Raw genomic sequence first — 24,933 nt, 5'->3', positions numbered from 1 at the left:
CTAGTGTTGAGCTAGTCTGAAGACCCCAGCAGCCACAGCTGCTGCAGGCAGTCTTTAGTGTCTGGGAGTATGGGTCTCACACTCACACACACTATTATCTCGATCCCACCGCTATGCCACCAATATGTCACAAACCACCGGGGGGGTCACTCAGAGATCCCCCGCGCTGGCTACCAGTACGTCACAATCGGGGGGTAACAAGTGGGGGTCACCCCTCCTTTATACCTCCCGACCGACAGACAGAGCACGTGACGCGCTCTCTAGCGCCCCTCTTATAGTCAGGCCAATTATGGAATTGCCCGACAATAAGCAAGGAGGCCGCTATACTACTTATGCCGATTATTGAAAGGTCCCCGGTGAGAGTAAGGTATATATTCCCCCGACCTCCGCGGGCGGAATATATAAAATCTCCCCGAATCTCACTGGCCTCCCCACAATAATCCTTGGCACAATTCGCTGCCACCAACCGCTTCACGGTAACTATTAGCCGAACACACAGACGTGGGATTCAAGATCGAGATAACAGAACAGCCCAAGATTAATTATATAATTTAATCAGCCTAAAGCACACTAGAACTACAATATATACAATAGGGAATCTACAGAATATACATATGTCAGAGTACAGTTACAATCAAAGCATGGGTTACAAACAGGTATGCAATTCACTCAGTTACCTTGTGCGTCTGGCCACAGGGGGGCGCTGTACCCAGGTTTCTAGGATCCTTCCCACAGATGTTTCCTACACGTGCCCCCAGCGAGAAGAACCCTGGAAAATGGCCGAAGTAGGGTTATCAACCTGGCCAAATCCAGGTCCCCTCCTACCTTCGTGACCTCACAGGGAGCACTGCTCCACCCCTGGCTTGAGTTATGGACAATATCCCAACATGGAATATGGGCCATAACTTTGCCTGGGAGCGTCGTAGGCGGACGCCAATGCTCTCATTGTGACAGTTATGAATTTAGCTACAGAACGAGGGGACTCATGACCTGTCTGCCAGTTCCCCATTGGCTGATATCACGCCTGGGGCATTTCCCAATGTCCTGCTCCCATAAAAAGGGGGTGCCGGCATCGTCCACATGCGGAGACACCATTTTTATGGTTGCCATATTTATCGGAAATATGGCTTGCGAGATATGAACCATTTTTTACTGGAGTCGTTCTGTCTGGCTATTTCCATAGCCTTGCTAATGAGATACAGCTCTTGTTACAGGGTGACGGCAGGGAGTCATCCTGTGTCCTTTGTTCCCACACCACCTCATCTCCATATCACAGGACATGGCCATGGAGGTGTAAGTGGAACACTGAGGACAAGAAGGGAGGGGGCACTGCCAGGGAGTGATGAGGGATTATGACTGGAGTCATAATTCACCTTCATATCCCGGGATTTGCCTCACAGCGGCCCATTAAAATCCCAAGTACCAGCCATCAAGAGCACAGCTACACTACAAACATAGTGAGCGGCGCCCCAACAGCTTCACGCCGAGGGGCCACACAGAGAACTAACTTGTGCATGGAGGCGGCTCCGGATTACTCAGTGACACTGGTGGGTGCAGACACCTGGACGGGCTCCCCGTAGAGACTGTGATGCACAGAGTCTTTGGTTTATCATCAGTGTGAGTGTCTGCTTTATAATCCTCCTCCAGCACCATGACTACCCACAGTGAGTACCCTGGTTCCGCTGCATCCTGCGCTCCCAAACATCTCACCCCAAAACCCCAGAGGCTGGGGCCTTCCCTACCTGTGAAGGGACTTACACCTTGCTGCTCCACACCATCTGCCCCGGTACTCCTTCCAGCAACAGCGGTACTCCCATTACCGCAACCCGCAGATGGCGTCACGAACTTCTCCCCTGTAAATAATCCCCTTTCAAGGATCGTACTGAGTGCTGACCCCTCGAGCCACGACCATCCTGGATCCGAGCACACCAGTTTGCGCCGTGGCGGCACACAAGGATCCCAAGAAGCAGCCTCCTGGATTACAAACAGAGGGAGGATAACAATAGGGTACCGCTTGTGGTCCCATATAATCCCCACATCAGCATCCTAAGCAAAATTGGTGCTGATCTTCAACCAGTATTCCAAAGGGACCACAGACTAAAAGTAATATTCCCTGAATTACCACTTCTCTCCTACAAACAGCCCCCTAACTTAAGGAATCTCCTTGTTAGAAGTGTCCTCTCATCACCATCAGAGACAGGCACATTCCCCTGTAATGGTAAGAAATGCAACACACTTTTCACCTCCACCAGAAGACCTTCAAAAGTGATCTGAACAGACCCCTTCCAACTCATCTGCATTTCTAACAAAAACCTCATTTGATTTCCTTGGCTTATCTTTAGGAGGCATCATCTTCCCCATGTCCTGTTGTAACATTCATATAAATGTTGTAATTTTGCCTGAAGAAGGAGCCTGTGTGCTCTGAAAGCTTGCTAATATACGGTAATTTTTCTGGTTAACCTATAAAGGGATCACTCCTAAAATACTTTTGTCATTCTTGGGACATAGTATTTCAATTGAGAAGAAAGAAGGAGAGTTATTTAAATGATGCATCGAGGCCAAAGTGTCCCCAAAAAGACACAAAACGAATGATAAATTCTTCCTCTATCTCTGCAGCAAATCACATGAAACAAAAAAAAATCAGCAGCACCCGCTCGGAACTAATGAAGTTTGACATTAGAGAAGGGTGACCAAGTAGCAGAACATCAGCTGCTCTCGGATGTTAGCTGAAACCAGATATTTATGGATTCTTTCCCTTTGAAATATGGGAGCTGAGACACAGAATAGCTGTTTGTCCATTGTGAATTGGTATTTCCTAATGAATAAGGGCTCGGTGAAAAATAAAAAAGCACTTAGGACTGTTTACTGTTTATTGATTTGGTTGCTATGGATGAATGGGGGCACGATAATAACTAACTACTATAGTCAGTTGTGTAACTCTGTGTCCCCAGTGCAAAATCTCCAATAGGGTCATTATTAGTATTGCCCTTATCACGGGGTGTGAGGGGATAACAGGGAACTATAAGGCTGAACCGACATAGATATGGACAAACAAGGAAACCAAAACTTTATCTCATACCTAGAACACATGGAGATTTGAGACAATACGTGATAAGGAATAAATAAAGAGCATGGAGGAAATAACCAAACACCAATAGGATTTCCATAGCACAGCAAGCAGCACAGAATAAATCACCAGCAACTGGAATACAACAGCACAAGGATCAGTTTAGCAAAAGCTATAGTCGGCATGGGAAGACTGGCTCCACCATCTTAAAAAGGCAAAAAGTAACTGTGATAGGTCTCACATAGGTTGATCACAACATTTGATCAAAGAGATAACCAGAGATTAACTCCTGCAAGCCCGATCGATAATGAGCACACAGCTGGTCGATGTCCGAGCCTGCCTGTGTAACTCAGAAGCAGTAGCGAAAGCATAGTGTGGAGTGTCAGATTCTGTAGTGTGAACAGCATAAGATGCCGCCATGACACTTCGCAAGTTTAGAGCCAAATACTGTGTGACGCAAATGGTCCAATGGGACCTTTTAGGCCCCACTACACTTTGATTGCACCTACTACAGATATACCCATGACTATAATTATGCAATTTTTATATAAATGTTATCAAATGGTACTTCAAAACAATGCAAACAATGCAATTCTGCCACTCAAACTGTAAACAAAAAAAGGGGACAAAGGAGTTATGTGACAATGCTGCAAAAACATCATTGTTAACAGCGGGTTACAGACTGATTCACACTTGCCTGGACACAGGGGGAGCCAGTAGCTCTCCCCCCCGCGACCGTGTTCTCCTTCGTCTCACTTCGTTCCCCATCGTATCTCAACTAACTGTTTGAGTGTGTGTCAGTGTCGCCTTGCTCCCCAACCAGTCACTCCACCCCCCAGGTTCCTGAGATAGTGGGTGGGAGGCCCCAGACAATATGGTGAGCATCCTAAATGACCCTACCCTAACCCATTTCCGGTGAGAGGGCAACTAGTTATGTGTGTTGGTGGGTAGTGGTGATTTACCAGCCATGACCTCTGCCTTACCCGGGATGAATACTGCACCTCTGGTGAGGTACAGTACCCTGTGATGACTGAAGCTTCAGGAGCGCCACAAATGGTGGGGAGGAGCCTTCTTGTTTGAATGCATTGACATGCCCCAAAGCACTTCTAGGCTAATTTGCATGTGGCTTCAAAACTTTATTTCTCAGCGCTGGTAAATAGGATTACTACAAAACAGATGTCATTTGTAGTGTTGCACTAGGACTTATAAAATTATGCCACTAGTTTCAATAGTAGAACTATCCCTACAGGTTCCATTACAGTAAAGTCCCTGGTGGTGTAGGGGTGTGAGGCTTACCATGCTCAGATCTTGGGTTATTTCTGGGGTCTTGTCCTTGGAGGACACCTAGGAATGGTGGATCTTGAACAAATGTCCAATTTTCCACAACCTAAATTCAGTGGGGTAACTAGAGTCTGATGGGCTCCTGTGGAAAGTTTGATTCCCCCCCACATGTTGGTCAGATATACAGTATGTAGCGTTGTAGCATTCTAAATCCTATAAAGACAAATGAGTTGTCCCACCTTAATTGAGTTGTACTGACCCCATTCTGTACTAATGTCCACCATCCTGGACAACTTCCTGGTAAATATGTCGCACATCGTGGTATATGACCTCATCGTGGCTATATCCTTGTATATGTCGCGGGCGGAGGAGGGGACGCCGCGCTCTCCCACTGCTCGGGTCCGGCTGCCGCGGCTGCTGCGGCCTGCTGCTGCTCGGTGGCTCGAGCGATGGGCCGGATCCCGGGGACTCGAGCGGCGCTCCTCGCCCGTGAGTGAAAGGGGATTGGGTTTTGGGATAGTTTATTGTCCGTGACGCCACCCACGGTTGTGGTGATTGAGTGGACACCACCGCTGCTCTGTCTGGGGAGCCCGGGAGTGATGGTACGGAGCAGCCAGTTGTTGATTTGCCCCTCCGTGGGTAGGGGTTTTGGTGATCCCGGGGCCCAGTGATGGGGTTGGAATGGTGGACAGGCGGGTATGGGGCCTGTGGAGGTGCAGGGGCGCAGGGACAGTGCTGTGCCGTACGGCACGGAGGTACTCACTCAGCCAGTAAACACGACACAGTTCTCGGTAAACAAACGGCTGGTTGGACGGGTCCCTCGGACGGTTACGGTGCTGCGGTTCCCTGCAGTAAGCGGTGACGGTCTCTTCCCTGCACCTATGTAAAGTCTCTTGGTAGCGATGCGTCCCCACCGGTTACCCACTCCTCGACTTCAATCTGGGCCGAAGGAGCCCTACTTTGCCCGCAGGCGCTGGCCCTGGGAAACTGGTGCCCTGGCGGTGGCGGTGTCTCCCCTTCACGGTCGGACTGTTGCCTTCAATCGGGACTTGGTTGTTAGGAGACAGTGGTCCCCTTCACTGACAGATTTGGCAAATTATGGCGACTCCTAGCCTTGCCGGGATCCGAAAGGCCCCTGCCCTGGTGCTGACTGTTCTTCGTATACTGCTCCGGTACCGCCGGGTCACCACCCGTCCGCGGTCCTTCCAGCAACCTCCAAACAGTCCCCCCTGCAGACTATCACCGCCGTCTGCTGACCTTGCTGTCACAGTCCGGGGCACACACCCGGACCAGCTTCAGGCTTGCTTAACTGTCACTTCAGCTTCTCTCTTTAGCTCCTCTACCACTTCACTTCCTTCTACTTTCACTTCCTAAACTGTACTGCCTGGTTCTTCCCGCCTCCAGGGCTGTGAACTCCTCGGTGGGCGGAGCCAACCGCCTGGCCCACCCCCTGGTGTGGACATCAGCCCCTGGAGGAAGGCAACAAGGATTTTGGGTTAGCTTGGTGTTCCTGCAGGGAATGTGGGGTGCATGTGATGTTGTGACCTGTGACCCCTGGCTTGCCCAGGGCGTCACATATACATGGCCCCATCCTTGTATACATGGCCCCATAATGGCCCCATCCTGATATACATGTCCCCATAATAGCCCATTCCTGGTATAACTTTCCCTATAATAGCACCATCATGGTATTTATATCCCCATAATAGCCCATTCCTGGTATAAATTTCCCTATAATGGCACCATTCTGGTATTCATGTCCCCATAATGGAACCATCCTGGTATACATGTCCCCATAATAGCCCATTCCTGGTATACAGTACATGTCCACATAATGGCGCATTCCTGGTATAACTTTCCCTATAATAGCACCATCCTGGTATTTATGTCCCCATAATAGCCCATTCCTGGTATACATGTTCCCAGAATGGCGCCATCCTGGTATACATGTGCCCCATAATAGCCCATTCCTGGTATACATGTTGTGAGAATGGCCCCATCCTGGTATACATGTGCCCCATAATAGCCCATTCCTGATATACATGTAATCCATAGTGGCCCAAGCCTGGTTTATGTCCGCATCCAGGCCGCATCCTGGTACCCTGGGCGCCACATACAGTAAAAAAAATAAGCCGATTATACACACGTTTCCCACTCTCCCCCGATGTCCTCCTCCGATGATGGCATGCTGCAACTGACTAGTGTGTAAGAGGCACAGCACTTGACATCACTGTGCGCCCACAAGCAGGGTCTGCTGCCGGTTGCTAGCATATACTCTGCTCCCCACACACTGGTTTATGGGCATTGGGAACAGTAAATAGTCATAGCCTTAAATGGTGACCGGTACATCGCAGTGAACGGACCCAAGGAGTCTCTGTGCTGCAATGTATTTTAGCTGGATGCACACTCTTGAACACACGTCTAGCTGATACAGGCACTGGGGCCAGACCCCTATACCCCCATGCTTGGTCGCAATGGCTTTGACCGTGATCAATATGCCCCTGCCTAAAATCTTAACTTGGAGAAACTTTCTAAATATTATGCACGTTATAAAATAGTAAAGCAGCAAAAGAATAAACAGCATGATAATGTATAGCGACTCCGAACCTTCCCTGGCTGCTCACAGGCAGGATTCCTTCCCCCAAGAAAATATTAAATTCTGCTGCATTGCAATGTGTTACAGTATTTGGCCAACGCCTATGTCTTATATATATTTCAGCTTAATATCTAATATTTGTGTGATTGTATCACCGCCCAGAGAAGTCCAATTCATTTTCTATGACAAAAAAAATAATGCTGCCAAGAGATATCCTGGAATATTTCTTCAGGAAATAATGAGTGTCTCTGCTCAGTGGAGGAGTTGGATAACGTCTAGTAATGGGGCGAATATTGAAATATTCAGGTTTGGATCATTCGTCTACACCTCGAATATTTTGTATTATTCGTGTATTTATCATGAATAACGAATCTAATGCAAATAAAGTGGAAACTCAAATAATTTTCAGGCGAACCCTCCCAGGATGTTTGGCAGGGCTGCAAAAATTCTGAAATGGTTGGAAAAGTGCTTAAATTGAATGGGAACAGCATGGGAGAGATGTCTGGATGCATCTATGACACACAGGTCGCTTCAGGAAACAATGTCGTCAGTGTATTACTCAACCTGTTTGTGACAACCAGCGCAGGTAAAGTAGACAACTGGGGCTGCAACCCCCAGTTGTGTGCTTTATCTTGGCTGGTTATTAAAAATAGAGGCTCCTCTACAACATCTAAATTTTTTTTAAATAAATAATAAAAAAAACTATGTGGGCTCCTGCCCATTTTTGATATCCACCACAGATAAAAGAGACAGCTGGGGACTGGTATTCTCAGGCCGGGAAGATCCATGGTTATTGGACCCTCCCCAGCCTAAAAAGAGCAGCCTGCAGTTGCCAATTATGGCTCTTTACCCGGTTCAGCCTGATTGCCCTGGTGCGGTAGTAATCGGGGTAATATATGGAGTTGATGTGAGCTGTGATTTGTCAAAAGCTGCCATCAAGCTCTGGGTTAGTAATAGAGAGGTGTCTATGAAACCCTGCATTATCAACCCTATAAGTAAAAATACAGTACAGGGGGTCCGCCGGACTAAGCGCCAGTTTCAGCTGGATCTACATCTGAGGGTGCACATCTAGCTGAAATGCATCACAGCACAGAGACCCATTGGGTCCCTGCACTGCGATGTGCTGACCAACGATTAAGGCTATGAATATTCACTGCTCCCCATGCCCATAGTCCAGGGCAAAGGGAGCAGAGAATATACTGGCACCCGACAGCTGACTGTGCAGACAGTGACATTGCAGCATGCCATCATCAGAGGATGACATCGGGGGAGCCAGGAAGGTGAATATAATCGTTTATTTTGTTTACTGTGTGCAGCACCCGGGGGTGTATGATGTACCAGGATGTGGTCAGGATGGGGACATAAAACTAGCTGGGGCCCTTATGGGGATATGTATACAAGGATGGGGCTATTATGGGGACATGTATACTAGGATGGGGCCATTATAGAGACATATATTCCAGGATGGGCCATTATGGGGACATATGTACTAGAGTGGGCCATTATGTGGACATCTATACCAGGATGGAGTCATGATGGGGATATATATATACCAGAATGGGGCCAGGATGTGGACATATACCAGGATGTGAACATATACCAGGATAGGCCATGATGAGGACATACGGTATATACCAGATTATAGCCATGATGGTGTCATGCACCAGGATGTGGTCATAATGGGGACATATACCAGGATGAGGCCATATATACAAGGATTGGCCATGATGAGGAGATATATAGCAGGATGGGGCAATATATTCCAGGATATAGCCATGATGAGGTCATAAACCAGGATGGGGGACATATTTACCAGGAAGTGGCCTAGGATGGGGGACATTAGTACAGAATAGGGGTCAGTACTACACAATGAAGGGGGAGGGGGGACAACCCATATGTCTTTATAGGATTTAGAACTCTACAACGGCCCATACATCTGACCAACATGTGGGGGGGGGGCCCAGGCTCAAACTTTTCACCGGGGCAAATCGGACTCTAGTTACGCCACTGAACAGCGGCATTTATACTAGATGAAAAAATTACATATTAATGGGTAGTGACCGGTCCTCTTTAAAGATGTAGTTGTCCTGTATTACAGCTGCGTGAACGCAGCTTTGGTGACAGCTCTCTGACTATACGATGCTTACATTACTCTTTAGAAAAACATATGTGAAATTCAACAACAACAACATGTCCATATGTATAAAAACCAAGAGTTCAAATCAGCCAAAAGGGGTCACATTCCTCATAATAAACAAAGGCTCTGGGTTTGGCCTTTGCAATTAAAAAAAATGTATACAACTTGTTTAATCTGCAGTTTCATTGCGGTCAAGGCTTGTAAAAATGCGTACTGCTGCTCATTATTTTCCATTAGGCGGCTTGGGAGATCCTTGTAGTTGCCAGGTGTTGTTACAACATACGATTCCGCTGGAGATTTGGAAGGGAAATTTATGGTGAATTAAAGTGGATGAGTCAATGAACCCGGAATAAGAATACAGCTGTCGTATGATTAGTCACAGACCCACTAAAAAAACTCCCCTTGTACCGCTAAGTATTTGGTGGCCATGTTAACCTTAGCCTGAAACATCTGTTACGGTATTTTGGTTCTATTTCTTCTTTCTTTCGAACTATAGGGAACAGCTCCTACTTTATATATCATATACACCCCCCTAGAAAGATATAAAATATTTAGATGGGGTAAATGTTGATATTGTCCTTAAGCTGATATACCTTTCGTTAATTGATATACAGTTAGGACCAGAAATATGTGTACTGTGACGTAAATTTTGGCATTGTAGCCATTTTCCAAAAAAATATAATTCTATAATTAATCTAGACTCTCAGCTTTAATTTGAGAGTATTCACATCCTAATTGGAGTAAGCTCTTTAAAATGTAGCTGCCTCTTTTTCAAGATGCCAAAAGTAATTACACAAATATCTCAAAACCTCGTTAATGGCCTGCATGAGCTATTCTCTCATTAATCCATAATCAATTAAGCAGTTAAAAGGTCTGGAGCTGATTCCAAGTGTGGCATTTGCACTTGAAAGCTGTTGCTGTGAACCCACAACATGCGGTCAAAGGAGCTCTCAATGGAAGAGAAACAGACTATCTGCTGTGAATGTCAGTTATGCTGTTGCTGCTGTGAGGCTCCCTCTTGTGGCCAGGAATGGTTTTGACAGAGACCAGGTGTTCTTGAGCAATGGGTGTTTCCATTGCTAACTCTCTGCCTACTTAAGCCTTGGCCTCCTGGCAGTCTGAGCCGGTTATCATTGTCTTGTAGCTCACCTGCCTTTTATCTTGCTTCTGACCACATCTACCCCAGATAAGTGCTTGGTTCTTTCTTTGTTGTTTTGTTCTTTTTGTTCTTATCTGGGTTTGTCATTTACTGTGGTTATTGTCTGTTTATTTGCATGCAGGAATCTTCCCTCTTTGTTGCTTAGCTGGGAAGCTCCCTGCAGCTGTTTGGAGTTTTGCTCCTATAAGTCCATGTGTTTGTTACTTCTTGAATTTGTAATTGTTCCTGTTTTTCTGTTCATTGGTTTGAGAAGAGCGCCTGATATAGGACGGAGTAGAGATCATGTGATCTGAGGACCTTTTTGTACTATCAGGTATTTGTTTTTTTGTAGGGTTTTTCTCTGGCCACCATCAGCCCCTTTCCTATCCTTTCCTATTTAGTTAGTGGGGCCTCACCTTTGCCTATCCTATCCTCCATCTGTGTATTGTATTTTCCTATATCACCGTAGTCTTTGAATGTGGTGGGCTTGCTATACCTTTGGGGGTCTATTCTGAGGCAGAGAATTATTCAGACTTCCTTCCTTTAGGATAGCTAGTTTCTCTGGCTGGGTTCGTGGTGCATAGGATGTTAGTTCACGCTTCAGCTACTTCTAGTGTTGGTGGTTAGTAAGGGAATGGTGGCCAGATTAGTTGCCAATGCTCTTGTCACCTTTTTGCTAATGATACATTGTGTTCATCCATGGTTCCGGATCATAACACTATCATTAGGCTGGAAAAAAAGAAGAAATCCATCAGAGAGATATCATTAACATAAGGAGTGGCCAAATCAACCAAAAAAAGCACACTGGTGAGCTTGGAAACTCAAAAAGGCCTGGACTTCCACAGAAGACAATAGTGGTGGATGATTCCAGAATCCTTTCCATGGTGAAGAAAAAACCCTTTAAAAAATCCACCCAAATGAAGAACACTCTCCATGAAGTAGGTGATTCAGTATCTAAGTCTAACATAAAGAAAAAACTTCAGCGGGTTCATCACTAGGTGCAAACCAGTAATCAGCCTTAAAAATAGAAAGACCAGATTAGACTTTGCCCAAAAAAAAAATCTAAAGAAGTAGTCAAATTCTGGAAAAGCATTGTATGGACAGATGAGTCTAAGATCAACTGGTACCAGAATAAAGAAGAAGAAAGTCTGGAGAAGACTTGGAATGGCTCATGATCCAAAGCATCATATCCTCTGTAACACATGGCGGAGGCAGTGTGATGGTCGGACATGTATGGCTTGCAATGGCGTCTGGGGCACTTGTTGATGATGTGACTGAAGACAGAAGCAGCTGGATGAATTGTGAAGTGTACAGGGTGATACTTTCTGCTCAGATTCCATCAAATGCAGAAATTTTGATTGGATGGCGCTTCACAGTTTTGATCGACAATGACCCAAAACATCCTGCGAAAGCAAAGAAGTGGGATATTCTGCAATCACCATTCAACCCTATTGAGTTGCATTTCACAAAACTTAAGGCAGAAAGACCCACAAATACCACAAATAAGCAACAACTGAAGTTAACTGCAGTAAAGGCGGTAAAGCATCACAAAGGAGGAAACCCAATGTTTGGTGACGTCCATGGCTGAAACACTTTAGGCAGTCATTGCTGCAGAGGATTCTCTACAAAGTATTAAAAATGAACATTTTATTCAAGGTAAATTAAATTTGTTCAATTACTTTTGAGCCCCTGAAATGAGGAGGCTTTGTAGAAAAATGCTTGCAATTTCTAAACATTTCATAGAATATTTTTGTTCAACCCCTTTAATTAAACCTGTAAGTCATGACTTCAATTGCATCTCAGTTGTTTCATTCTAAATAAAAAATAGGGGCCTGCAGAGCTGAAATCACGAAGATTCAGTCACTGTCCAAATATTTCTGGAACTGACTATTTATAAATTATTCAAGGGGTTGTCCGGGACTATGTTGTTTTTTTTTGACGAGCCTAAGAACTAACAAAAATGTTGTTACTAACTATCTGCCGGATCTGCTCAGCACAGCATGGTCACACATTGATCCTTCTGGTGATTGTGCAGCTTCTCTTCCACTCTGCTCTGTTGACTGTGCATGACTGTCGATATCACGCTGACAGCCAATCCCCCACTCGGTAATTGCGAGAAGTCGGCTGTCAATCAGTTTGAGGTCAGTAGTCCCACCCGCTGACAGAGCAGAGCGGAAGAGAAAGAGCTGCTCTGCTGATGTGAGGCAACAGAATGCTAGTAGGAGACGTCTTCCATTTAGAAAAGTTTTTGGCTTAGTTTAGTATTCTAAATAATGTGGCAAGGTTCTTTAAAAGGTTAATATTAACTCGTAGGATTGCAACTTCTAAAAGGTGGCACTTTAGGTCCTGTTCTTTTCCTCTTTGAAGCTGTTTTGATGGCAAAACGTGATCACACCAAATATTGTTTTTTTTCATTTACTTGTTAAAAAATAAAATACTATAACACTTTTATCTTTGAAAGTATTTCTTCTTTGCAAAATTTTTTTTCCACCTGTCAAAATTTTTGTACTGTATTACACATAGATATAGTGTGCTTTATACTTTTTTTTTACAACATGACTTTGCATAGGAATGAATAACTTCAAACATGATCAAAAAAGTCAATGCATACCAACAAATACAGTACAAGGACACTTTTTTCATATACTGGATTCATGGGGACCTATGGACACATCAGGGGTATAGTGGGAAATACGCCAGACATATACTATCACAGTTCCTCCTGTGCGTCTTGGATGCAATACGTGTCTGTTTGCTGCTGTCAAAGCCGTCTATCTGTATCTTGAGACTAGTGACAAGATCATGACTAGAGTCTCTGATCTCATTTGGATGCTTGGCCTGGAGGTGGAAGGAGCTGTTTGAGCCCTTGCTGTTGATTGTAGCTATTTAAAGCTTCCCCAAGCTTGAATTTCCTGCATTTAATATTTCTTACATGGACCCTACTTGGAATTACAGCCTGTCTACCAAGTGCTTTCCTAGCAGATTGTTACTTTTGGTTTACCTTATTTTTTTACTCTGCACTTTCCCCGAATTCTTAAGGAAGCACATGATACCCTCAATGGCCGTTTAGGACGCAATAGTCCGGGTGGTCATCTTAGACATCCAGTTATGTTTCTTTCAGTCTGCGCAGGAGCCTTTAGGGACTGTGCAGCTGGTACTTCTAGTCTGTACAAGAACTGCGCGGGTTAGGTGCAGAAGTTCTGAGTTAGGCCCTAGTTTACTTTATGTTCCATCTGTGCACTATAGTCGCATAACAGATCTACTTATGTAATGTACATGATACTGTCATATCGAGGCAGAATGTTTTCTAACCTTCGTTTAGTTGTTTGTACTAAGTCAATAGAGAAGTATCAGTACCATAAGGGATAACGTGAATGTCCACAGCAGCGCCAGCCAAGCATGTCTAGGACAAAGGTGAAAACAGCCATCTCTATAGCTCTGTGTTACATATTAATTTCTTGGTTACTGATTATATGTGTGTTGTGTACGTCTATAGTAGTTTGGGGTCAGATAGTTGTTGAAATAATAGGGCCAGTCACGTTCCAAATTGCAGATGTGATTCAATCCGGTTGCACATCTTTGCGCATGCACTATCTATGAAACAGATGACAGTAGTGTCCATGTTCACTCGATCATTGGTCCTTGTGTGGTCGGTCGATTTTGCACATGGACCGAAAATGTCAGAACGGTATAGACCTGAGCTGAAGTGTAACTTTCCACCCTTCTTTTTTTTTTAGAAAACTCTTAAATATTCTGCAGATCGAGACCACCTCTGAAAAATATTGTTCAGATTCGCGCAGGTCGAAAGACAGAAAAGCTCAACCCCTGAGTCAGCCAGCGCGCACAGCGTGGCGTACGGGCTCATAGACTCTCCATCCAGCCCATACACCGCTCTGTGCATGGAGTCGAGCTCATCTGCCTCCTGCGTTGTCTAATTCTGAATAGTATTTTGAGCCATCGATAGTGATCTGACTCTTAAGGACCCATCTTATAAGTTTAGTTATTTTTTAACTTCTACACAATAGTGCAAAACTTCAAGATACAGCTGCTCAAACAATATTTCACAAGGAGCCTCCACCTCACAGTAGAAAAAAGGCTCCAAGAGCTTTATGAATCATAAATGTCATTATTTCTTGTTACAGATGTTGGTGTGGGGGTGACTTAGTGGGGTTTTCCAGATTTAACTACAACAACTAAGTCATTGTATATTTCCTCTTCATGGTTATGGGGAATTTCCATGAATTTTTAAAAACTAAAGAAAAAAGCATTCCCTCTTGTATTCCCTATTGCTCTATCGCCTGTACTGGCATCCCTGCACCACTCACTCTCTTCCCTACAGGGACGCCCACTCACCGCCGAGGTCGGCCCGCACCTCGCTACCTGGCTTTCTGGCAGTCCTTCCAGTGAGCGTTCACTGCTTCAACCTCCCGGGGCCTGTGCACGCCGCAGAGCTCCTCCGAAGGTGCTCCTAGGCCGTGCGTGCGTACCGCTGTCCTTCTCTTAAAGGGCCGGTGCGTCGTTTCCTCAAAGTGCTTCTGAGCGTATCGCTGAGAGGCACTAGGTACTTTAGACAGTCTCCCACTAGAGGAAGTGCCTGATCAACGTTATCAAGTTAGTGAGTGGTTTCTTCCCTAGCCAGCTAGTTGTCAGGGCCCTTTGTCCGCTGTGCTTCCTGTTACAGTGTACAGTGTCCTTGCCTATCTCCCAGTCCCATCTGTACCCCAGTGTCCAGCCGTGCCATCTGCCTCAGCTATCCAGGTAGTACCAGCTTCACTAGTAATTTTGTCCATCCACCCCGGCTGTGCCATCTGCCTCAGCTACTGTGTGGGACCTAGCTTTACTAGTGACTCTGCCTGTCCATGCTTTCTGCCTCAGCCATCCTGGTGGTCTCTGTACACACTAGGGACTCTGCCTGTCTGCACCTGTGTCCATCCCTGCTCTGGGGGTCAGCTGTCACAGTTCCAATCTCTGCCCTGGGATTGGGTACTGGCATTTGCCTCGCGGTGGGTGCTTAGTCAAGCCCCTCCCACTACAGGCTAAGTCAGGGTCCCCCTGTGGACCAGTGGGTCCTCTCCTACTCGCCGCTTTACCATCTCCAGCGGGGAGCGTTATACTGCCCCTGCTCAGGTTGTGTGACTTCATACAATGCATCAGTCACCTGAGTCTTACATCCAGGCTTGAAATGTACCACAGAGGAATAGATAAGTTCACCAGTGGGCCCGTGTGCACGAGTGAGCCCTCTCTTCTGTGTTTGGCACAATACCCTTATTGCACCACCAAAACAGTCCTGGAACAACGTGGTACTATTACACACCTGTGGATCCGTGCCTTCCTTCCCTCACCCTGGTCTGCTAGACACTGTTGTGCTCCAGGTCGGGCTTTGTAGATGGCCTTGTGTGATCCCATATGATCATCTGTCCGGGTCTATATGAAGCTCACCAAGTCCTCACCTGTCTCCTGGTATAAGACTTCAATGTTTCTAGTCTCTGGATTTCTCTATATATATTGACCTGCTCAGCTGCTGTCTGAGGTCTCCTGGACATCTCCCACCTGCCTGCGGTTCCCAACATCCCACCTGCCTGCCTCCAGTCTCCTGGCTTTCTCTTGTCTACCTTTGGTTTCCAGCATCCCGCTTGCCTGCGGTCTCCTGGATGTCTCCTGTATGTGGATTCCAGTATTGCACCTGCCTTCCTGAGACCTCCTGGACGTCTCCAGCCTGCCTGCTGTTCCGATCATCCCGCTTTCCTGCCTGCAGTCTCCTGACTTACTCTTGTCTATCTGTAGTTTTCAGCATCCCGCCTGCCTTCCTTTTTTTGGAATATATTCTGCCTATCTTTGGTTTCCAGCATCCCACTTGTGTAACGCCTGCCACAAACCACAGACTTCAGACTGGCTGTAATGGACAGGCTAGAGGAAAGCCGCTCACAAAGCAGAACCCCGAGAACTCTGAAACCCTTTAACCCCTATACAGGGATTTGGAATTACACAGGGCCCCGGTGATCACTACCTGTGGAAGGCTGCAGTCCGATGAGAGTAGTAGTCAAGAAGGGTGTCATGATTGACTCCTGGCTCAGCCGGAGCTGAGCCTTTTTTTTAGTTTCACTTCTGATGCAAGTCACGTTAGGGGTTAATCCTTTCTGCCTCGTTCTGGAGGTCAGGCTGCTTTATTAGGGCACTGTTTCTCTTGGACTTCGCCAGTGATACTTCTGGCTCTGCTGTGTTCTGCTCTTGAGTGACCTGTTGTCTGCCCTGCCCCCTCCTGACCTCCGTGTTCACCTGACCTGTTAACCTCCTCTGTTGTCAGTTTCCATCAGTGTCTCTCCCGCTGTCTCCCTGTTCGTTCCTTATCTGTTTACCTTTATTCTGTCTTGTCCTCCCACTCCCCCTCGCTTCTAGGCTCTGATTTCCCGGCTACTAACTATTTGCTTCCCTCTGACTATGTTTAGACTTTTCCCTTATGTACTTACAAGACCTTCATGTTGTGACACGGCTTTCTGACGATTCTACTGCCATCTGGTGAGCTTGACTAGTATTACCTCTGCTAGGGAATTCCCTGCTCATACGTTTCCTCCACTTTTACGCCCCCTAGTGGTTCACCAGCTAACTACCTTCTCAGATAGTTTCCTCTCAGCCCCACATTACTGCGCTGTACTGCTATTGTACATCTTAGAGTACAGCGTGACAAAGGGTCAAACCAGGAAATGCAAAACAGGGAAAAAAGCAGGCAGGCAAGGACGTAATCAGAAGACGAAGCAGAGGTCAAATCCGGATCGGGTAGCAAGGTACAAAAACGGCAGGCAGGAGGGTAGTCACAGAACAGGCCTCACTGCCCCACCACCGTGCGGAGCTGCCGCCCCACCACCGTGCGGAGCTGCCGCCCCACCACCGTGCGGAGCTGCCGCCCCACCTACACCCCACCTACTGTCTCCTCCCCATAATTCTATAGAATGTAAGCCTGCAAGGGCAGGGCCCTCTTCCCTCTGTACTAGTCTGTCTACTGTAACTTGTATATGTATTTTGTATGTAACCCCCTTCTCATGTACAGCACCATGGAATCAATGGTGCTCTATAAATAAATAATAATAATAATAATAACAGGCAGAAGTCAAAATACGGCAATCACAAAACAGAATGGGAACCAGGAAGTAGGAATTCAGAACTATCTCTGGCAGTGGTCAGCAGACAGGAGTGGAATTAGAAGGATGTGGTGTCTTCCCATTGGCTGTAGCTGAATGGTGGTAACTTCAGCTTGAAGACACACGCCCCCTACAGTCAGCCAGTGGTACTGCAGGTCCCAGGGAAACACAGCTTAGTGGATGAGCGGAGCCTGCGCCCACCAGAGCCACTGGCACTGACTCCTCTCCTATCACCACCAGCACTATCCACAACGGGAACACGGCGCCACCTTGTGATCGAAGCAGAAGTTGCAGGAGCCGACTCTGATGGGTACATGACAACTTGCCTGCGGTCTCCTGAACGTCTCCTACCTGTCTGCATTTCCCAACATCCCACCTTCCTACCTGCGGTCTCCTGGCTGTCTCCTGTCTCCTGTCTACCTGTGGTTTCCAGTATTCTGGCTGCCTTTCTGTAGTTCCCTGCACATCTCCTGTCTACCTGCAGCTTCCAGTCCCTCAGCTGTCCGTGTCCCTCACCGATCTGCTGAACTGACACCCGTGGCCCATGTGTCACCCAGACCTTGGATTTGGAGGATCCACCTCACCTGGTGAATCTAACAGATACAAATAGTAAGAAATTTGTATTTCTTTTTTATTTTGGAATGTTAGCAATGTCCAGAAAAGAAATAAATCTTTGTTTGCTCTCGGTGAACCAAAATATTCTGTCCAGGCATAAAAACATTCTTGTTTACATGTAGAAGCCAAATCCAGCACACAACCGGAGGTGGATACAGCCGGATACTCTGTCTTGAAAGTTTGCAACAATGTATCAGTGTAGGTAAAAGGATCAGTCCACACTGGATAGGAATGTATCCATCCTCAGCATTGTACAAGCAGTAAAAGGACTACCAGTTTATAGATGTTAATAAAAATACTTCCCTCCTCTGACAGCAAACAAAAAATAATAATATAATATATACTATAATATCATATATGATATATCAGAAGTCATTGCAGTGAATAATGTATAATATGTGAACAAATCTGGAAGTCCTTTGGTGTGAAGGGCTGGTGTTATGATCTGGTAACCGTGGATGATTACAAAAAATCCCATTAATTAGGAAAAAACAAAACCACAAGTGTAGTTGGAAACTGAGCTGACCGCAATCCCCTATCAGACAACACTAGAAGTAGCAGTGGGATGTTCCTAACACACCTAGACACTTCGTCACTGCCTGAAAAACTTGCTACACCTCAAAGATAGAAATGAGGAATCCTAACATGGATTAGTCCCCAAAGAAATAGCAAGCCCCCAAGATGTAATGATGGTGATGTAAGAAATCACAATACACAGATAGAAAATATAGATTAGCAAAGGTGAGGCCCGACTTACTAGATACGACAGGACAGATAACTGATTGTGGCCAGCAAAAAAACCTGCAAAAAATACCAAACTCCTGATAGGAAAAAAATACTGAGACTATACGGTGTCTCCCCCACTATATCATGTACTCTTGTGCCAGACACTTTAGACACAACTGCAGATAGAATGGGAAGGAACAAAATCACAGAACAAATAATATTCAAGTGCAAATAATCCAAACATGAACAGAGAGCAAGCTCCCTTTTTTGCTGGAGGAACTGCCCTGCTCACAGAAGCAGAGAGACAGATTCTCACATACAAGAAATCAAACACAGAACCAAATGGAATAAGCTGAAACAACCTTAAGTGCAATTTCAACAATTAAGTGCAGAAACTAGCAAACTTATCTGGAGTAGATTCAGGCACAGAAGAAATGGGAGAAACTGAAGGGAAAACTCCCAGACATCCTCAGAAGCAGTCAGGAAGCACTATTACCGGTGGCCGCCCGGCAGTAAATGCTCTCCTAAATACACTAGGCTGATCTGCAATATGATTTCCTGGATTCCCAATTAACTCCAACACCTGTCTGGGTCACAGATTCAGCCTCAGCTTCATTACCTTTCCTGGCCACCAGAGGGAGCTCCACACTAGCACCCACTTGAATGACATTAACAACAGGCTGGTTTTATCATGTAACCTGAATAAATATACTGTTTTTGGAAAGATTTAAGTCGTAACTGTTCACAAAACAAACTGCATACATTTTAAATCAATCTGTTATCCCTGATGGAACTGGTATATTTACTTTGAAAATCTATGTCAGTATGGTAGAATAATCTTTTATGTTAGTTTAACTCAGTCTCGCCCTCCTAGCCTGGTTGATAGCTCCTCAGTGTCCCTCCTCTGTGCTGAGATCTCACACTGCTCAGTACAAGCTGCAGTGGGGATAGTCAGGCTGGAAGAGCAGAGACTGAAAACATTTAAACTTTTGGGCTATTTCATTCTATGCACAGTCTCATAAAATGCTGATTCTATTATTAGGATTATTCAGCCATTCTGACATGAATTTTCAAAGTAAATACATCAGCCTCATCAGGTCTAATAGATCTACTTAATAATGCATGCAGTTTGTATTGTGATATCTGGTGAGAGGTGTACTTTAAGAAGTCCTTTGGTGTGAATTTGGTCATGTTGGCTATGAGTGCTCATTGCTTGATAATTTAAAGGGTTATTCCCATCACAGAGACATGTAAGTTATACATACAGGATATGCCATAAATGTAAGGTAAATGTGGTTTCCAGGCCTGAGACCTGCACTTACTTCAAGAATGGGACCCCCACTGCCACCACCATGGATGGAGAGCTGGCTGCTCATGAAGATAAATACCCAAAGCACCTACAGCTAGCAAGATCAGACGTATCTGGATCATACAATAATGGGGGAGATTTATTAATACTGTCTTAAGTATAAACAGCATAAAAGTAGACCACACAGAAAGAAACTGCACCTAATATCAGAGTGGCTCACACTGTATGACGGACTTGGTGCACCATGTATATGACGGACTTGGTGCACCATGTATATGACGGACTTGGTGCACCATGTATATGACGGACTTGGTGCACCATGTATATGACGGACTTGGTGCACCATGTATATGACGGACTTGGTGCACCATGTATATGAAGGACTTGGTACACCATGTATATGACGGACTTGGTGCACCATGTATATGATGGACTTGGGGCACCATGTATATGACGGACTTGGGGCACCATGTATATGACGGACTTGGGGCACCATGTATATGACGGACTTGGTGCACCATGTATATGATGGACTTGGGGCACCATGTATATGACGGACTTGGGGCACCATGTATATGACGGACTTGGTACACCATGTATATGACGGACTTGGTGCACCATGTATATGATGGACTTGGGGCACCATGTATATGACGGACTTGGGGCACCATGTATATGACGGACTTGGTGCACCATGTATATGATGGACTTGGTGCACCATGTATATGATGGACTTGGGGCACCATGTATATGACGGACTTGGGGCACCATGTATATGACGGACTTGGGGCACCATGTATATGACGGACTTGGGGCACCATGAATATGACGGACTTGGGGCACCATGTATATGACAGACTTGGGGCACCATGAATATGACGGACTTGGGGCACCATATATATGACGGACTTGGTGCACCATGTATATGACGGACTTGGGGCACCATGTATATGACGGACTTGGGGCACTATTTATATGACGGACTTGGGGCACCATGTATATGACGGACTTGGGGCACCATGTATATGACGGACTTGGGGCACCATGTATATGTCGGACTTGGGGCACCATGTATATGACGGACTTGGGGCACCATGTATATGACGGACTTGGTGCACCATGTATATGAAGGACTTGGTACACCATGTATATGACGGACTTGGTGCACCATGTATATGATGGACTTGGTGCACCATGTATATGACGGACTTGGGGCACCATATATATGACGGACTTGGGGCACCATGTATATGACGGACTTGGGGCACCATGTATATGACGGACTTGGGGCACCATGAATATGACGGACTTGGGGCACCATGTATATGACGGACTTGGTGCACCATGTATATGACGGACTTGGGGCACCATTTATATGACGGACTTGGGGCACCATGTATATGACGGACGTGGGGCACCATGTATATGACGGACTTATGGCACCATGTATATGACGGACTTGGGGCACCATGTATATGACGGACTTGGGGCACCATGTATATGACGGTCTTGGGGCACCAGATATAATACAAGCTTCACCTTAGGCCACCTCTTGATTAACTTTACACCAATCTTTGCACCAAAGTAATGGGGCAATTTAGGACCCCAAAGAAAAAGTAAATGAATTTTCCCAATATGGACAGAATATGCCATAAATGTCTGGTCGATGCGGGTCCTACCTCCAGATCTGCACCTACCGTATGTTGAGTGCAGAGGTAGCACAAGGTCGAAAATGACTGAAGACGTGGCCATGAGTGTACGTGGCTCTCTCCATCTTCTTTTACAGACAATATGGACACTTCTCCTGCTGGGTGCAGAAATGCGACCCCTATCTATCTAACCACAAAGGGGTTAAACTACCCCCACCATTTATAACATCTACTGGGTAGGTGATAAATATGATTTCTGGGGCTCGGCAGCTGTACCACCACCAATCATGGGAATGGTCCCCCCATATCTCTATGTGAATGGAGCAGCAGAATGTATTTGTGATTATTTCTCCATTCACTGTCTTTGGGAGCAGAAGCCATTGACTAATATTGGTACATGGAGAGGAGGTCGCACATGTGCATTGCTGCTCCATTTACATGAGACAAGAAAAAATCAAAACGCCTGGGGAAAATCACACAGTGCAGACATAGTCTATTACTATTGATGCTTCATCCAAGGTAAATCTGAAAGGTTATTCCCAGGTCAGATTGTAATGGTAAATTCTAAAATTTTTGTTATATCTAGTGATGAGCGTGTGCCTGTGTACTCGGAACTAGTGATGAGCGAGCACTACCATGCTCGGGTGCTGGATACTGCTAACTAGTGATGAGCGGGCACTACCATGCTCAGGTGCTTGGTACTCGTAACTAGTGATGAGCGGGCACTACCATGCTCAGGTGCTCGGTACTGGTAACTAGTGATGAGCGAGCACTACCATGCTCAGGTGCTTGGTACTCGTAACTAGTGATGAGCGGGCACTACCATGCTCAGGTGCTCGGTACTGGTAACTAGTGATGAGCGAGCACTACCATGCTCTGTTGCTCGGTACTGGTAACTAGTGATGAGAGGACACTACCATGCTCAGGTGCTCGGTACTCATAATGGGCTCATCACTAGTTACAAGTACAGAGCACCCAAGCATGGTATTGCTCACTTATCACTAGTTACAAGTACCGAGCATCAGAGCATGGAAGGGCACGCTCATCACTAGTTATATTCCAACCATTCTTTAGGGGCTCTTGCTGCTTGCCGGAGTGGGGGGAGAGTTTGACAATTCAGGGACATGATCATGGTTGTGCTGTGGGTGCAAACTGTGCAGTCTCTGATGTTTCAAGCATAGACTGCTTTACCTTTGCAGCATTGGAGGAACACTGGGGGACCAGACTGACTGGATCCAACGTTCTGGCAAGCTTCAACGGCTCTAAAGCAAAGAGCTTGTAAGCGCTGTACTCTTTGCCAAGGAAACCATCCACCTTCATATAGACTGCATATATATATATATATAACAACAGAGAAGATTTTTAATAAGAAGTAAATTACAAAATTGCTATTGGTTATATATATCTATAACCACTGTAAAATTTTACCTATTTAACAAGATGAGAATAACCCATTCAGGTGCAAAAAATAAAAAAATTGAAAACTTACCTTCCTGTCCAGCGTCGTTCCAGTGATCTCTCTGCTGTCTCTTCAGTCAGTCACGTGACTGGCTACAGCGGTCATGCAACGTAGTCAGGGGCCCAGGAGCCACTGATTGGCCGAAGCCTTTCACTGTTACGTCCATTCTGATGGCTTCACTGGTCAAAGGGATTGGAGTCTATTAAGCCACAATATATTACTACATCTGTTCTACCTGCGCCTGATGTACCTTATTACTATTTGTAATGTTATATATAATTTTGCATGCAAATCTCCCACAATATGGAATGCTCTGCATAGCCCCCAAAAAACAATATTTTGCAATATATTTACATTCAGCACAGATAAAGATTTGATCTAGTACTTCATGTTTATATATTAACAATAATAATTAATATTTAAAAATGACAAATATTTGGGCATTAAATGTATCAGTCAGTTAATGCCACCAATTTCCCCGCATATTAAATTATATAGTGGAAATGTCTAAAGACGAGACCTGCAATACCAGATGCACTGAAAATAATAGTAAAAAAAATAAAACAAATAATAATTTTATTTAAAAAGCAAAAAATTAATTCTATATGCAAATTATTAAATGATAAGTATGATTTTTACAATTTGTTTCTAATTCCACCCCATAACGGAATAGTCACACACACCTCGCTCCTTGATATTCCAAAATGTGCGTTTCTTGGCACCTTATTACTGAGAAGGTGCTTTAATGACAGCAGAATGCATAAGTGATATTACTTACCACTGTGGAAGGTGTAGAAAATCACACGTACCATAGAAAAATTAAATGTTAATAAGCCGGGGGACTATAGGATCAATGGTGACCCCGAGAATTAATGTCATTTTACCATTTCATTTCCCCCAATCAACCGGCAAATTCCAAGTAATAAAGTTAAGTACCTGGGAATGAGCTCCAGACAGGACTCAGTGGCCAAGCTCCAGTGTCTTGTGGATTTCTTAAGAAATAAATCAGTATCCTAAGAATCCAGCGCTGAAGAAAGTGTCCAGTGAAAGCAGCAGCCCAGCAAGGAGAAGGCAGGGGATATAGAAGGAGCTGAGTGATTCACATTTTAATGGAAAGCCCTGCCCCTGAGACACACTAGCAAGGGGGGGCACCACAGCAGCTAGGTGGGGGACGTCAGCAGAAAAGGAAAAACTTTCTCAAAGCGGAATATTAACGGCCAAATTCAAGTTTTATCTTCATGGAAAAAAAGTGTTGTTACTAGAAACATTTTCCTTATTGGAGTCTTCTATATGGGACCAACAATAAGCCAAAGAGGCAGAAAGTACAAGACACTCAACCTCCCAGTGTAACAGGAGAAAGTGTTGGAAAGTTTGCCCTGGGAAAGAAAAACTTTTTTGTTGTCTACATCGCCATCTGCTGGTGGAGTTATGTAATTGCGGATCATATAGATCAAAACTGAAGTGACAGTAAGTGGAATATAAGTTTCCATTCGGGAGTTTTTCAATTGCTTTTCATGGGCAGCAAGGCAATAAAAGTAACAGAAACTCTATGATACAGGCAGGCACAAAACAAGCACATGCTGCCCCTCTACACCAGCTTCCCCAGATGGGGGTCTCTATTATAAACAAAAATAAAAAATAAATAAATGTAAATAAAAAATTCACTATAATTTAAATGTATTTTTAAAATGAATGTGCGATGCCCTGCCTATCAGGTCGTCACAGGGTATTGTGCAATCTGCCCTTCTGTGCAATATTATTATTATTATTTTTATTTATTATTATAGCGCCATCAATTCCATGGCGCTTTACATGTGAAA

General features: G+C 45.2%; 1 protein-coding gene across 1 annotated transcript in view; it reads right to left on the bottom strand.

Annotated features, from left to right (window-relative positions):
• Positions 1 to 24,209, bottom strand: part of PLEKHH2 (pleckstrin homology, MyTH4 and FERM domain containing H2) — a 239,776-nt gene extending 215,567 nt beyond the window's left edge. The window contains exon 1 of the mRNA XM_075339186.1: positions 24,050 to 24,209. The gene's annotated coding sequence lies outside the window, so the exon portion shown is untranslated. The remainder of the gene's footprint in view (positions 1 to 24,049) is intronic.
• Between the last annotated feature and the right edge of the window lie 724 nt (positions 24,210 to 24,933).

Source organism: Anomaloglossus baeobatrachus, chromosome 3, assembly GCF_048569485.1.
Source record: "Anomaloglossus baeobatrachus isolate aAnoBae1 chromosome 3, aAnoBae1.hap1, whole genome shotgun sequence".
Classification (NCBI taxonomy): domain Eukaryota; kingdom Metazoa; phylum Chordata; class Amphibia; order Anura; family Aromobatidae; genus Anomaloglossus; species Anomaloglossus baeobatrachus.
This window is presented reverse-complemented; position numbering and strand designations above follow the sequence as displayed.